The sequence below is a fragment of the Lactuca saligna genome, chromosome 9 (genome assembly GCF_052625555.1).
Source record: "Lactuca saligna cultivar CGN05327 chromosome 9, ASM5262555v1, whole genome shotgun sequence".
NCBI classification, from domain to species: domain Eukaryota; kingdom Viridiplantae; phylum Streptophyta; class Magnoliopsida; order Asterales; family Asteraceae; genus Lactuca; species Lactuca saligna.
The window spans coordinates 89,105,373-89,122,810 of NC_136425.1; positions in this window are offsets into that span (position 1 = coordinate 89,105,373).

Sequence of the window (17,438 nt, forward strand, 5' to 3'; positions counted from 1 at the left end):
AAGGCCTTTCGGGTTAGGGGCATGTCGAACTGGGAATCGATTGAGTTGACACGGTCTAGTGAGATGACCGGTTCTAGCCATAGAGTGCAAGGGGACTCAATGGCTTCTTTGATGAGCACTTCGAGGGTCCAAGGAGGAAACAAAGTTTTCTTGCTTTCAAGGAGATCATGAGCCTCCTTCATCTTCCTCTCTTTGGCCTCGGCTTCCCTGACTATTCGAGCATTTTCATCCAGTTCTCTCTCTGGTCTGCTTCCTGACCAAGCTGACAATCGGATCTTGATCATCACTTTCATCACTGTCGTCGGCAATTTGTTTGGCTTTGGCTTGAGCACTCAAACCTGATGAAGGACCAAATGTTGGTTTGGGTGCTTTTGGAGGGACAAGTGATGAAAGTGGAATTGATTGAGGTAGGGAACTTGGAGGGGGTTTCTGTTGAGCTGTGGACTTCTTCTTTTCTCCCTCTTGTTTCGGATGGTCCTCCTGCTCAGGAATGCCTTCAATACGGATAAGAAGGGCAAGAGCAGGAGCGAGCTTCTCTGCAAGACTTCGCCTCACCGAATAGTTGAGAATTGGATCATGGGCTTCAATGATATTAGACAAAGCTCCGTGGACATCTGAAACACAACTCCTGACCACAACTTTCTCGGACCAAAGAGAATCGATCTCCTTCTCGGCCTGGGAGAGGTGATGAGTTGCCAAGGTAAGCTCGGAAGACTTTCGGGCAAGCTCTTCCTTTGTGGTTGATTCGGCGGCAGGAGTGGCTTGGAATGAGAGAAGACGATCCGCAACCGAAGACAAAAATGATTGGTTGTCTTCTTTGAGTTTTTGGCGGAAGCTGGCAAATTGATCTTTTTCCGTCTCGAAGGAATGGACTAGCTTCTCCACAACGGTGTGGATCTTCTTAGTGTTTAACTCTGAAGCTGCCTGTAAAGACTCCAGCTAGATCTGGGCGTCTTGAAATAGTTTTTCGACTTTTTCGGTCGCAATAGCACTAGCCTGCGTGGATTTATCAATGGCAGCAGCAGCTGTGCTGATAGAGGCTTCATGTGCTTTTGTAAGTGACTCCACCATACTTTGAATAGCAGCCTCTGAAAAGTGAGCTGTTGAGGAGGAGGAAGAAGCCACAAGATTGTCAATCTTCTCGTGGAGTTCCTTGATGTGCTTTTTGGTGACCGGAGCATCATCATCATCATCACTCTGAAGTGGATAGGGGCTGTAGTAGATGGAGTCAAAAACGGTACCCTCCCCTCCCAAAAAGGTTTCAGTTTCAGCAGATGGAGTGGGAGATAAGGGTGAAGTGGGTGGTTCGGTAGTGATAGTGGGTTCGGGTGCAGATGTAGGTTCGGGTTGTGAAGTAGAAACCCCCGTATCAGATACGTTGGTTAGAACCTCACGGGTGGTAGTGGTGGTGGCTTCTGTAAAAAGTGGTGGGGGAAGGTTGGTTGATGTGGTTTGAAGAGGAGTAGTTATGGGGGGAATGGAAATAGGGTCAGATATGGAGGGAATGGAAATGGAGGAGGTTATGATGGGAATGGAAGAGGTGGGTATAGGAGAAGGTGAAGGAGGTTTTGATGAAATATGTACCTCATGATCAGGGGAGTGAGGTGGGGTTTCGCCTCTAGCTGACTCATCAGAGTCAGAGTGGTTCTCTTCCGAGTCGCTGGAAGAAGAGGAGAGAATAAGTTTTCTCTTGGGTTGGACTCTCTTCTTCTTTGCTGGTGGGGAAAGATCTGGTTTTGAGGGTTTTCGATTCTTAGGAGAAGGACCCTTTGCCCCCTTTGCTGCTTTCTTTATCTTCCCTTGCTCGGGTTTCTTTCCTCGAGCAACAGGTTTATCTGCATCATTAATGGACTGAACCATTTCAGCAGAAAGTTCCCTTGGGCCCGAAGGACGAAAGTCCTTGTAGGCTTTCATGATGATGCTCTCCTTTGACACTCCAGCGGACATAGAGTCCGGAATGGATCCGACGAAAGAAAATTTTGTCGGATCGGTGACAATAATTTTGGTGGTGTGGAAGACGCTGATGTTGGAGAGAAGGGAACCTGCAACAGTAGGAACATGAAGTTTATCCATGGCCCACTTGGTGATGAGTGTCCAGAACCTGGCGTAGGATACCTCAGTGTGGCGAGAGGAGGAGGCAAGGCTCTGAATGAGTTGCTGCCATAGAACCGAGCCATAGTTGAGGTTAAGGCCGTGATAAAGACCATAGAGAATGGTCATAAACAGTTTGCTGGCCCCATCAGAACCAGAACTACGCTCAGAGATCCCTTTGAAGAGAATGGTGAAGAAACCATTCCATGGAGGAGGGAGATACGATTTCTTGAATTTTGTGACCGTTGTGAGAATCTCCGTGTACCCCATATTGTAGAACATCGAAAATAATTGCCAGAAGGTAATGGTGTCGGGATTAACCCTAGATTCATTGGCTTCAAAGCCTAGGAGCCAACAGAATCGTTGCTTAGAGATGGAGGTCTTGTGAGAAAGAAGATCAAAGTAGATGCGATCCACTGATCTGTCATAATGGGCTGTGGAGAAGACCTGGGAAAGGCATTCCATTGGTACAAGCTCAACTTTGGAAAGAGCAAGCACCAACAGAGAGTATTTGAGGCACTCCCCCATGGGATACATGTAATTCTCGTAAGCCTTAGGGTTGAGATCAATCACCAGACTTTGTTGTGCACGGATTGGAAGAATATTTGTGCGGGAGGAGGTTTCCTGTACTGATGAAGAATCCGCCATGGTTGAAGGTAGAAGATGATGAACAGTAGATGATATATCATCCGATTTTGCTCGTTTGAGTTTTGAATGTGGTAAATTGGGAATGAAGCAGATGAGTTCCTTTTATACCGTGGGTAGAGGAGAGAGAAAGATCATCCCCAAATCTTCTTGATACAATAAAACAGTTTCGGATTTGACTGAAGCACGACGGTTGGCACCCCCGATGATTACGCAGGAGAGAGAAGAACTGTTCCGTTTTGCACGCGTGCCCATCACCTCACTATTGAGGCCGTTACTCTGTCGGCTGAAGCAGCATCTTATCTGTTTAATAGCTGTCATCCAAACATAAGATTATAAAGTAACCGAACGAGAAGTTTGGAAAATCAAAGATTTTCGTGCATAGAGTGTGAAAGATAAGGAAATAAAGCGAGATTTATAGGGGAAGAGTGATGTCAAAATAGACACAAAACAGTTGATCCCGGGCACGAATCACTTTCTTCAAGGTCAAGAGAGACCTTAAAGAGTTTGTATGGATTCCCGTTGAATTACGATCAATCACTTTCTAAGAAGTGTTGAAAGGCATCTTTTTGTTAGGCATAATAGGGTGGCTTTCGCTTCAATTTAGAAACTCGGACCTTGACATAAGACCGAGACTAAATGAAGTACTTGTGAGACCGATGTGGTCTGTTGAACAAGTAGGATGGATAACATATATAGTGACTTGTAAAAATATATGATGGTGAAATCTCAAAAAAAAATTAAACTGGATTCTAAGGGAAGAAATGTTAGGGTAAATAACAAATTCATAAGAATCGCACAAACAAAGAGAGATTTCATGTTGACCGTCAATTCATGATAGGTATTGAATTTTGGGTTTCACTAAGTCCGTAGTGACACGTGGCTTAGATCATAAAAACATATATTTTGCAACCATAAACCTCAGTGGTTAATTCTGAGAGTCTCAAGGGTTACGATATGGGACCGAAATATGATGGAGAAGAGTAAGGTGGTGAAGAAAAGCGATAGTACCTCTGCTGAAAATAGTGACCAAGCAGTAAACTCTCAACTCATATGAGAAAAGAGTAAGGTAGCTCATGATTAGAATAAATGGAGCAGCCTTATTGGGAAGACAAGGTTTGTATATACCTAGTCATTAAGGCTTTTATTCAAAATCAGTTGAGGCTTTGGACAACATGCAACAACATGCTACTAGGGACGCTTAACTAGGTAAAATAAAGAATGAGAATCAAACCTATTCCAAGTAATTTTTTAAACAAGAATGAGACAAAAATATTTTTGGAGATTTTAAGATTGTGAAAAGAGAAAAACCAAACAAAATAAAAAAATGAACCGAACCCGAAATGGACCGAACATTCGGTTCATTTCGGTTCCTAAAATTTTTTTTGGATTTTTGGAAAACAGCTTTACAAATGGGAAAAACCAATACAGAATAATTAATAATAATAAACAATAAATAAATTTTTTTTGAACCGAACCCGAAATGGACCGAACGCTCGGTTCATTTCGGTTCCTAAAAAAAAATATTTTTGGATTTTTAGAAAACAGCTTTACAAATGTGTACAACCATAGACAACACCTTTTTTAGATTGAGCAAAAATATGTGTTACGGGACCGAACCCGAAATAGACCGAACGTTCGGTTCATTTCGGTTCCCATGTGAACCGAACCCGAAATGGACCGAACGTTCGGTTCATTTCGGTTCATTTCGCTCCTTACTTTTTAACTTTGGGATGAAGTCTTTGGTACCGATTCAGATTCAATCATTCCTAGACCATGAAGGATTTTATTGAAACTGGCTTCAGGTAGGGCTTTGGTGAAGATATCTGCCAGTTGATCGGTGGTACGAACAAAGTGAATTTCGACATTACCATCCTCCACATGATCCTTAATGAAGTGATAACTCAGTGCTATATGCTTGGTCTTAGAGTGTTGCACTGGGTTGTGACAGATCCTAATTGCACTTTCTGAGTCGCAATATAGTGGGATCTTTTTCATGTTAAGTCCATAATCCCTGAGCTGGCTTTGGATCCATATTACTTGAGATGTGCAGGAGGCGGCTACAATGTACTCTGCTTTGGTTGTAGAAAGGGAAACGCATGTTTGCTTCTTTGACTGCCAACTGACCAATTTCCCATCAAGGAATTGGCAACCCCCTGTGGTGCTTTTCCTATCTAAACCACATCCTCCAAGGTCTGCATCAGAGAAGGCTTGAACGAAGAAGCCTGAGTTGGATGGATACCAAAGACCGAGAGAGGTAGTTCGCTTCAGATACCTAAGTATGTTCTTCACTGCAAGCATATGAGGTTCTCGTGGGTTTGCCTGAAACCTAGCACAATAACATACGGAAAACATGATGTCAGGCCTGCTAGCAGTAAGATACATTAAAGACCCAATCATCTGGCGGTATAGCGTAATGTCAACTGCTGGTTTCTCCAGTGAAGGGGTGAGTTTGGTTCCGAAAGCCATTGGAACCTTGACCTTTGAATCTCCCATCATACCAAATTTGGCAAGAAGAGTTTTGGTGTATGCTTCCTGGTTGATAAAGATGCCTTCGGGTCCCTGTCTAATATTTAATCCAAGAAAAAAGTTAATCGGACCCATGGAGCTCATTTCAAATATAGTCTCCATCAGCTTTCTGAATTCAACTGTTAAGCTGGGATTTGTTGAGCCAAAGATGATATCATCGACGTAAATTTGTACAATCATAAGGTGGTTACCTTCCTTTTTACGAAAAGAAGGTTGGGTCAACCGAACCTTGTTTGAATTTAGACATCTTTAAAAACTTTGTTAGCGTTTCATACCAGGCCCTAGGAGCTTGTTTCAGACCATAAACCGCCTTGTCCAGAATATAGCAGTGATTTGGGAACTTCTCATTGACGAAGCCGGGAGGTTGCTCCACGTAGACTGTTTCTTCCAGTTCTCCATTCAGAAAAGCGCATTTGACATCCATTTGGTAGACCTCGAAGTTTTTGTGTGCTGCATAGGCCAGAAAAATGCGAACAGATTCCAGCCTTGCAACTGGAGCGAAAGTCTCTTCATAGTCAATCCCTTCCTACTGACAGTATCCTTTCACTACCAAACGTGCTTTGTTTCGAATTACATTCCCTTCCTTGTCCATTTTGTTCCTGAATACCCATTTTAGACCTACAGCTGATGCATTTTGAGGAGTTGGAATGAGGCGTCAGACTTTGTTCCTTTCGAATTCGTTCAGATCGTCTTGCATAGCTTGAACCCAATCGGAGTGATCGAGAGCAGTGTTAACTGTCTTGGGTTCAATTTTTGAAACGAAGGAATTAAACATACAAAATTCTACTTTGGAGAATAGGGAAGTTTGTTTTTCCTTAAGTTGTGATCGGGTTAGAACCTTTTCAGAAACATCACCTACAACTTGAGAGACTGGATGATTTCTAGTCCATTTGATGAGAGGAGGGTAATTTGGATCATAGGAAGGATCCAATTCAGTGTTTACCATCTCTTCTGGTTCGGATTGACTTTCATCATCAAAGAGCATATTGGCATTCTCCCCCTCGAATGAAGAGCTTTCTGAAATAGTCGGACTTTCGGGTATATTGAAGAGTTTGGGTGCTCCTGTGCCTTCAGATGCTGTGGAGTGATCAGATGCTACAGTACCTTCGGGTGATACAATACCTTCGGGTGCTGTTGTGCCTTCTGGTGTTGTGGAGCGTTCGGGTGCTACAGTACCTTCGGGTGCTGTTGTGCCTTCTGGTGTTGTGGAGCATTCGGGTGCTACAGTACCTTCGGGTGCTGCAATATCGGCGTGCTCCCCCTCGACTGATGCGCCGGAACTGGGCACTCCTTCATTCATTCGCCTTGTAGCATATTCTACTAGTTGCTTCAGATGATCCACCTTGTTGTATGCTGTGCTGGCTTCTGAATTAATAGATTTCTCTGGTTCATCAAATAACTCGACAAACTTCTCAAAGAGATTTGCAATTGATGCTGTGACTTGAACTGTTTGAGGAAAAATTTCACCAGTTGAGTTTATGTTTGCTGTTGACTTTTTGACATAGCTATAATCAAAGGTCATGTAATACGTCTCTTCTATTTTCCTTGAACGTTTTTTTAATACCCTATACGCTTTAGAACTGAGAGAATAGCCCAGAAAAATCCCTTCATCGGCTTTGACATCAAATTTGTTGCGATGCTCTTTAGAATTGAAGATGAAGCACCGGGAACCGAACACATGGAAGAATTTAACATTCGGCTTCCTGTTGTTTATGATCTCATAAGGAGTGAGCGTGAATCGCTTATTGAGATATGACCTGTTCTGTGTAAAGCAAGCTGCAGATATAGCATCAGCCTAGAAATATAAAGGTAAAGAAGCAAAACTTAGCATGGTTCGAGCTGCTTCACACAAGGATCGGTTCCGCCTCTCAACTATACCGTTTTGTTGAGGTGTGTAGGGAGCTGAGAAGTTGTGGGTAGTTCCTCTTTCCGCCAGGAATTCTTCGAATTATTTATTTTTGAACTCCAGGCCATTGTCACTCCTGATGTTCCGAACGACTTTCTTCAGTTGTACTTCCACTTGCTTGATGAGCATCTTTAGCTTGTGAGTCGCTTCAGATTTAAGCTTTAGAAAGAACACCCATGTAAAACGTGAAAAGTCATCAACAATAACAAGAATGTACTGGCTACCGCCGATACTTTCAATTGATGAGGGACCATACAAGTCAATGTGAAGTAACTTTAGTGGTTCAACAACTTTTGTGTTTATAATTGATGGATGACTTTGACGACTCTGCTTCCCCATTTCACATGCCGCACACAAATGTTCTCTATCATACTTGAGCAAAGGAAGACCACGAACATGACCTCCGGCGACAAGTTTGTTGATGTCCTTGAAGTTGAGATAAGAAAGCCTTCGGTGCCACAACCAGCTTCATCAGAATGTGCTTTTGATAACAAGCAGATTGCTGGATTCCCTTTGATTGGTTTGAGATTTAGGGGAAACATTTCACCTTTGCGCTCTGATTTGAGCATAACTTTGTTCGTTTGCTTTTCAATAATTTCCGAACCCTCATCATCGAACGAGACCTTGAGACCGGTACCTCCAACAAGCTGAGATACACTGATGAGATTATGTTGTAGTCCTTCTACATATGCAACCTTCCTGATTGTGAAATCACCATTTGTAATCATCCCATAGCCTTTTATGGTTCCGAAGGAGTTGTTCCCGAACTTGACATTTCCACCATTTGAAAGAGATCTGAATTCCCTAAGCTCTTCCTTCCTCCCTGTCATGTGACGTGAGCAGCCACTGTCAATATACCATTCTTCATCGAACTGCTCGTCACTGATAACCTGCACAAATTAAACAGATTTAGGAACCCAAATTTTCTTGGGTCCACGTGAGCCTTTCATAGGAACAGGAGCAGAAAAAGAGATGGCAACAAAAAATGTTCTTTTTATCAAAGTTGTTTCATCTTTCTTTTTGATGGTGTAAACCTTAATCTTTGTGGGATTTAGTGCTTTTGGTTTAGTCTCTGATTTAACTGACGAAACCTTTGATTTCCCTTTCAGGTCAGTTGGAGATTTAGAATGAGATTGAGAAGAAGAATGATTGGAAGAATTAGAATGAGAGAATTTAGACTAAGATGATTTCTTGACTTGATATTCTAGGTGACTCTTTCGGTTTTGATTATCAGTGGAACCGAACCTAGAATTTTGGTCTCTTTTGCTCTCAGAACCGAACTCCTGCTTTCAGTTGATACTGTGCTCTGAACCGAACTTCGGCTTTCGGTTGATACTGTCTTCTGAGCCAAACTTCTGCTTTCGGTTGTTATTTCTCTCTTGATATCCAACAGTATTTTTCTCTGACTTTAAATTTTTGTCACGATATGAGAAATAGGCATTTTGAGATTGCCAAAACTGTTTTCTTTCAGAAAGATTCTTCTTGTATCTCTGATTCCTTTGTCGTTTTTGATTTCTCATCTGTTTCGGTTGATGATGGATGTTCGCCTTTTGATTTTGACTGGTGTCAACAGGTCCACTTTGAACCGATGATGATTCACTTGAATCTGCCTTATCTTTAGGAACATCTTTTGTACCACTAGAACTCGGCACATCAAAGTTATCAGGTTTGTTAAGTGGCTCAGGAATGTATCTTCCTTTTGCTTTCCATGATGTTTTCTCTGATAGACCAACAGTTTCATCAGCATTGTCAATAGGAGCCGACCAGAAGAACTCATCACAACCATCAGCATTGTCTTCGTTTATAATGACTGTGAGTTCAGCTGTCTGATGTTCGGTTACACCTGTGACCTTATACACCTGATTTGGTGTTGTCCTTACCTTTTGGTAAACAACAACTTTTTCTTCAAGTTTCGGGGACTTTTGTTGGGACAAGCGAGCGAACTCCACATAATTTTCTAAGATGAGATTTTTGTGGATTTCAAGTTCACTTTTGACAAATTCAGAGCAGTCAACTTCGTCCTCTACAGAAATTTCACTCATGTCATTATCCTCATTAAGCTCAGATGCATTTTCAACATCAATTTTATTTTCTGAGCTCAAATTGGCATTCAATGAGTCAAATTTTTGTATGGTTTCGGTCCTTAGATTCAATTTGTCATTTTCATCCAAAAGGATTTTCAGCATGTCCTTATGGTCTTTGGACTTAATGAAAGATTCAATTTTGTCTAGACCATACATATATGTTGGATTAACATCCTCAGACGAAACCACACTTTCACAATTGTATGCTTCAGCGTCGATTTCATCGTCCTTAAACTCAAGAAAAGGCAAGATCATACGATGAATTTTCTTCCCTATTTCACAGTTCAAATGAAGTTGAGTGATATTATTGTAAAGACGCTTAGCAATCAAACAAAAAACATTTCGCTGTTTCAAAAGTTTTAAATTGTCTCTTTGCAAATAAATGTTTTCGTCCTTGGTTTTGACTAATGTGACAATCCCAAATATATTGCCGTTACAAACCATACTTTCACTAACGGAATGCGTTACTATATATTATTTTCAATAATGATTGGAAATCGTCAATAAACAAATATCTAGTTATTCATATGTCCCGATATAATCATAAGTAACTATAACTTGTAAATGTTAACCCCGTTTAACTAAATGGAGTTATATTACTTTTCAACAACTTCACCCGGGTAAAAAGTTTTAAACCCGTTAAACTTTAGCTAGGGGTGAAAATGAGCCAAGATACTCGTGAGCTACTCGGGATCGGATCGCTAAAAGCTCGACTCGAAACCGATTTTAGACTAGCCCGGGCCGAGCTCGAGCTTAATATTAAGCTCGTTTATTAAATGAGCTCGAGCTCGAGCCTATGTCACTAAGCTCGATAAGGCTCGCGAGCTTAAACGAGCCTTTATATAATATAATTTTTTATTTTTTTATATATTAAAATAATAACATATTTGTGGATTAGGAATTTAGAGTATTAGTAAACGAGCTTCTTAACGAGCTCGAGCCGAGCTTACGCTTATTTAGGCAAGTCAGACAAAAAACGAGCCGAGCCCGAGCCCGAGTCGAGCTTGTATAATTATTTACGAGCTCGAGCCGCGCTCAGTACAAGAAGCTCGAATCGAGCCGAGCTCGAGCTCGAGCTTCTTCGAACTTAAACGAGCCCGAGCCTAGCCTAGCCAGGCTCGGGCTCGGCTCGGCTCGTTTGCACCCCTAACTTTAGCATCGGGTAGCCGTGTATCGGGTACAATACCCGAGACATATAAAAACAAATGAACACTACAATTGAACACTTTTACCACACCTTCACCTCTCTCTCACTACTTTCTCTCTCTAGACCCGAAATCGACCCCAAATCCGCGAATTTCCGGCTTCCAAACGTAAGGACTCATTCCCTATCTTAATCTAAACATACTTCACTGTATTTAGAAGCCAAAATCATGGAAAACGAGGACCAAAAAGGAGTTTACGGCCTAAGAAGCCCCTTAGGCCGTAAACCCCCAAAAACATGCCAAAGACCTCATTTTTCCTTCCCTTAAGCTTATGGACTAATTAAGACATATACCTAGGAGAGTTTGGACACTAAAACATAAGGAATTAAAGCTTAAAAAGAAGTTTACGGCCCAAGATTGTGCTTAGGCCGTAAACACCCCAAACACCCTAAAAACCCTTGTTTAAAGTCCCAAAAACTCATCTAGGGTGTTTGGTGATTTGGACTTGACACTAAGGAAGGTTTAAATGCATCAAACAACATCATTGAGGACAAAAAGAGGAGTTTACAGCCAAGGCTAAGCTTGGGCCGTAAACACCCAAGTTTTTGTGTCAAACAAGTCCCAAAACTTCTCAAATGCATGTAAGGAATTTAGCTAAGGCCCTTGGATGTGTGTTGTACCATTAAACTTCCCATTCTGAGGCCAAAAGAAGAGTTTACAGCCAAGGATATTCTTGGGCCGTAAACTCCCCAAATTTCTTGCCAAATTGTCCCAAAACTCATTTTAAGGCCATCTAGAATTTACCTAAGGTGAATGAGAACATGTTGTACCATTTAAACATCCATCTTGAAGGATTAAATGGAGTTTACGGCCCAAGAACAAGTCTTGGCCGTAAACTCCCCAAAATGTCACAAAATAATAGTTTAATCCCTCCATATTGGTCCAAGACACATACCATTAAAGTAAGGAAGTGAAATAAGGCCTTAAACATGCAATTTGGAAGACCACATGAGCTTACGGCCAAGCCTAGGGGGCTTACGGCCGTAAACTCCCAAGGAGTGGCCTTTGGGCCGTAAACTCCAAGGGAGTGAGCTCATGGACCCTCCCGTAAATCCTCCTTAGCCTTAAACCACTCCCGGGAACCCCTTCTAGGCCCTAAAACCCCGAATTGATGCTAGAATGCCTCAATACTTAAACGGAAAGCATAAAATGATTAATTTATTGTAAAACACATATTTTCATATTACATTAGGGTCCTAAAGGTGTACAAGTCATTATTTGGAACAAAACGCTGAACCGACACTTTTACCCGATTCACCCGATTTACGCGAATTCAGGTGAGTTCATACCCCTTTAAAGAACCTTTCAAATGTTTTATATGTTTTAGGGGGGAGATACAAGTTGAATATACATGTTTATGAAAAGTTATACAAGACAATTTTTCATATTACAGAATTAATCACATGTGATTCACTACTTGTAGTCCAAATCACACGTGATTTATCACTATGCCTTATAAATCATTCATCTGTTTTCAAAACTATTTTGAATTGACAAACAATCTTTAAATGTTACCTTAATACAACACTTTTGTTTAATAAAACTCCTTATAAAAATGTAACCACACTGATATATTTATATAAGTAAGACTTGAAGGACTTAGGACCGATAGCTCGCCTTATTTCCTGTTCTTGTTTGATTGTGGGCTTAGGGTAGTGGTTATCCGTCCAACTGTCGTTGATTTCTTAGTTATATATCTCGTATATTAGTACGAATTACGAGTACTTCTTATTTCATTAGATGCCTAAATCACTAACCTGACTAGAACCACACACACTAATTTAACTATAATAGGTATAGTTAAGGTCTCTATCCCTTGTCCTAACTACTACTCTACACTACTATAATTCTCTCTATTATGAAGCTATACACTAATAAGAGAATACAATACAAGTTATACAAAAGACTACTACACTATAATACAAGAGAATGTACTAATAACGAGATAATTCATTAATCCACTACGAGATACTCTATTCGCTACACAGTACGCTCGAAGTTTTCCGATAGGAAGACGACACTATATGTATAGATCTATACGGGGCATACGCTATTACATCCCGACTGATAACTTCAGTCCGAGCCGCTCAGGTCCAGGGATGCCTTTACTCTACTACACTATGCATGATTGGGAAGGTCATGAGGGTCCGCTATTACTCACATTATTAGTAACATACAAGAAAGACACTATAACCGCACTAAAATACTAAAAGAAAGATGAAGTTAATATCCCGAAGTAAATAAGTATCTAATACTAAAGGATGCTACACCACTATTATGTACTACAAGAATAACTCACTATATTGCCTTACTTATTGGTGAGTCACTATTATACATCTACGATAAATGGCTTTCAAAGATAGAAACACCATATTTCTTAAAGATTTTCATTTACTATACAGTTCTGGAAAATATTGGATTTTCTAGGTTTTACCACTACTTATGATTACAAACTTCATTTTTCATACTAATGATTCTAATGCTTTTTATACAAGAACTCACACTAAACTCTTATGAACTCACCAGCTTTATGCTGATATTCTTTTCAAAATAACTTGTATCTTCAGGTCAAAGATAGACAGGTACAACTGCAGCATTTTTGGGAGAAGATGGAGCATGCAAGACCCATCTCTTATTTTTGTTTACTTTTGGTGTTTGTCAAACATTACAAAACACACTTGTAAATACACTTACTATGTAAATGAAATGGTTGTATGTTTCTTGCTTTTACTATTATACAATTGTGATGATACTGTACACTACATCATCCATGTCACACCCCCAAACCGGAACGACGGAAACGTTCGGGGGCGGGATGACTTCATGTGGTTTACATTTGTCAAAAGTTACATGTTCAAAACCAATTACAATATGATGTCAAAAATATGAGATTAAACTGTCGCCGCAGCATCTCTTCTTCAAAAGCATATTAGTACCTGAAATTACTGAATCCCTGGGACATACAAGTAATTTTGAAAGAGTTGATCAGCATTTAAGCTGGTGAATTTCATAAGTATTTAAGTGACAATGTTTGAATGAAATGAAATGTTTTCTCTTTGTTCGTTTGTGTTTAGAAAATCCTATATTTTCTACTAGTGTAAAAGTAGCCTTCACTCAAGACCAATGCTTGTTTCCAAAATGTATGTAAATGTAAAATAACCAATGAGTTTGAAAACCTTGTAAATCAATGCATTTTTAATACCTCTTGTGAGTTTTATAACCATACTATTGACCATGAATGCCTATACACAACGTTCTTCAGGCGTTGGAATGTTATGACGTTTGTCACCCCAAACGGTGGACTGTAGCTAACAGTCAGGGCGCGGGTTGTCAAGCCCGTATAGATATATACACAAACACCACGCTCCCCCTCCAAGGGATTCTGGTATATAATACAGGACTTGAAATGTGTACTCGAACGTACATGAAGTTAGTGTCTCACAAAACCGTGGTATAAAAACAGATCTACTTGTTAAAATGTTACGTTTGTTCTTGTATACGAAAGTAAACTTCTTGAAATATATGTTTCTAATACATAACAGTTAGAAATTCGTTTGTAAAAACTATACCTATTGTAGTTTTCAAAAGTGTATCTTGTTTGTTTAGAAATACTTCGAAAAAGAATCACTTGTTTATGAAAGCTTAGATTTTTGGAGTAGAGTCTAAGATAGACAAGAATAATCTAAGAACAGTTTAGTTTATACATGCATTACAACCACGTTATGTTTTAAAGAATATCATGTTATTGTAACGTAGGTTAAATATATATAAAAGTTCCTTAGAGGTTTATAAATCGCGTGATTTGAATATATAACAGCGTATAAAAGAGTTTCTTAATGTAACACACGATGATACTCGTGCGTTTTACTTGTAGTCCCCCCCTTGAAAACATATAAAAACGTTTAGAATAATTAAAAAGGTTGATTAAGGGGTATGAAACTCACATTGAAAGTTTGAAGATAGCGAGGTGGAAAACCGGGCAGAGTTTCGTCTCGGGAAGCGGATTTTCCTCGGGATTCTCGGGACTGAAAACGACCTTCGGGACTTGAGCCAAAAGGCCAGAGCTTCGGGTTTGAACGGGCACGGAAAACGAGGCAAAGTTGTGAGAGAGAGGAGAGAAATGAGCCCTTTTTTCGGAAGCCCTCGTATCCTATTTATTGGAAGGCTGGACTGCCTCGGTACGCGGGGCGTACGCACGTACGCAGCGCGTACGCGTACGTCATGCGTGACCGAAGCCTCGAATGCCTCGGCCTCAGATGGGACGGATCCCTGGTTGCGCAAGTCGGATGGGACGGGTCCCTGGGTGCGCGGGTCGGATGGGACGTCGGGTCGGGTTCTCCGGATCGTGCGACGTGGACAGTTTGAGGCCAAGCTCTTCGGGTACGCGGGGGGTACGGGAGTACGCAGCGCGTAATTCGCATGCTGACTCCCCTTCGGATAATATCCGAATTTTGATTTAAATAAATAATTAATTTATTTAATAAACTTCAAAAATTCGTATCTTCTTCATACGAATTCCGTTTTCGATGGTCTTTATATCCTCGCGTAGGTGAGACTACGCTCTACAACTTTCGTTTAGACTTCGTCGGCAAATTCCGAAATTATTTTTATATTATTTATTAAAATCTATCGTTTTTAAGGAATTTCTTTGAAAATTCATAAGTTCTTTATCTGATGTCGGTGTTTGCCAGACTTTTTACCGCTGGAATACCATTGTCGAGACCTTCGATTCTCGTTTAGGTCATTCCGGCCAAAAGTCGCTCGATTTCTGATTCGAGTTTTTAGCTGTCTATTGCTAAGCCGAACTTGGAAAAATCATAACTTTGCTAAATGAAGTCGGATTTGGGCGTTCTTTTCACGTACAATCATGTTTCAAAGACATTTAATCATCGAAGGAAATTAAATAGAACTTATTTGCACATTTTATTATGAAAGTAAATTTTATTACTCCGAAGTGGTTACAATACTTGACCCACTTTGGTCGTTACAAAAAGTTGAAATATCGGGTTGTCACATCATCCCCCCGTTAGAGAGAATTTCGTCCCGAAATTTAAAGTAGTAAAGATACTAGTGATCATGAAAGAGATGAGGGTACTTTTGTTTCATCTGATCTTCGCGTTCCCATGTGAATTCGGGTCCTCGCTTGGTGTTCCAGCGAACCTTCACGATGGGTATGCGACTTTGTTTTGTTTGTTTGACCTCTCGGTCCATGATTTCTACTGGTTCTTCCACAAAGTTGAGGTTCTCGTTTATCTCGATCTCGTCGAGTGGAATAACAAGAGTCTCGTCGGACAGACACTTTTTCAAGTTTGAGACGTGGAAGGTTGGATGGATGTTACTAAGTTCGCGTGGTAGGTTAAGCTTGTAAGCCACAGGGCCGATTCTGGCAAGAATCTCGAAAGGACCTATGTATCTTGGATTTAGTTTCCCACGCTTTCCAAATCGTATTAAACCCTTCCACGGTGAGACCTTTAATAAGACGTGATCTCCTACCTGGAATTCCAAAGGTTTCCTCCTTTGGTCAGCGTAGCTTTTCTGTCGGTCTCTTGAGGCTTTCAATCGTTCACGAATCTGAATGATCTTCTCTGTTGTTTCACGTATGATTTCCGGACAGGTGAGAGCGCTTTCGGGAACTCTTCCCCTAGCTAACTGGGTATCGCTAACTTCAGTCCAGCACAGAGGGGATCTGCACTTTCGACCATAGAGGGCTTCAAACGGAGCAGCCTTTATGCTTGTATGATAACTATTGTTGTATGAAAATTCGACAAGGGGTAAATGAATATCCCATGCCTTTCCAAAGTCAATCACGCAGGCTCTCAGCATGTCTTCTAAAGTTTGTATTGTTCTCTCACTTTGTCCGTCTGTCTGTGGGTGGTAGGCTGTACTCATGTCTAGCCTAGTTCCCAGGGAACTTTGTAGTGACTGCCAGAATCTTGAAGTGAATCTACTATCTCGATCGGAGATAATGGATATAGGAACACCATGCAGTCGCACTACTTCCCTTAAGTAAGTTCTTGTCAGCTTCTCCATTTTGTCAGTCTCCTTGATGGGTAGGAAATGTGCGGATTTGGTCAATCTGTCGGCAATTACCCATATGGTATCGAGTCCATTTGTCGTCTTTGGTAATTTGGTTATGAAGTCCATAGTAATTCGCTCCCATTTCCATTCTGGTATCTCTGGTTGTTGTAGTAGTCCTGACGGCTTCTGATACTCGACCTTAACCTTAGCGCAAGTAAGATATTTACTTACGAAGGTAGCAATTTCTGCTTTCATGTTAGGCCACCAGTACAGTTTCTTAAGATCCAGATACATTTTATCTGAACCCGGGTGAATGGAATATCTTGAGATGTGAGTCTCAGTCATGACTACATTTCTAAAACCACCATGCTTTGGGGTCCAGATTCGGTCCATGAGATAGTAGGCTCCGCCACTCTTGACTTCTAGGTTCTTCTCCATTCCTTGCAGGGATTCACCTGTCACATATTCAGGTTGCAAAGCTTCCATTTGTGCTTCCTTAATTTGTGTGGATAAGTGGGAATGGATAGTCATGGTCAGAGAATTGACCCTCCGACCAGTGTATTCTTTTCTACTGAGGGCGTCGGCTACTACGTTGGCCTTGCCAGGATGATAACGAATTTCGCATTCGTAGTCATTCAGTAACTCAACCCATCGTCGTTGTCGCATGTTGAGTTCCTTCTGATCGAAAATGTGTTGAAGGCTCTTGTGATCGGTAAAAATAGTACTCTTGGTTCCGTATAAGTAATGCTTCCAGATCTTCAGAGCAAATACTACTGCTCCTAACTCGAGATCGTGTGTCGTATAGTTCACTTCGTGTGTCTTAAGCTGTCGAGAGGCATAAGCTATAACCTTCCCTCTCTGCATAAGAACACAACCAAGCCCTTGATTTGACGCATCGCAATACACTACGAAGTCTTCTATCCCTTCGGGGAGGGATAGTATCGGTGCGGTGCACAAGGC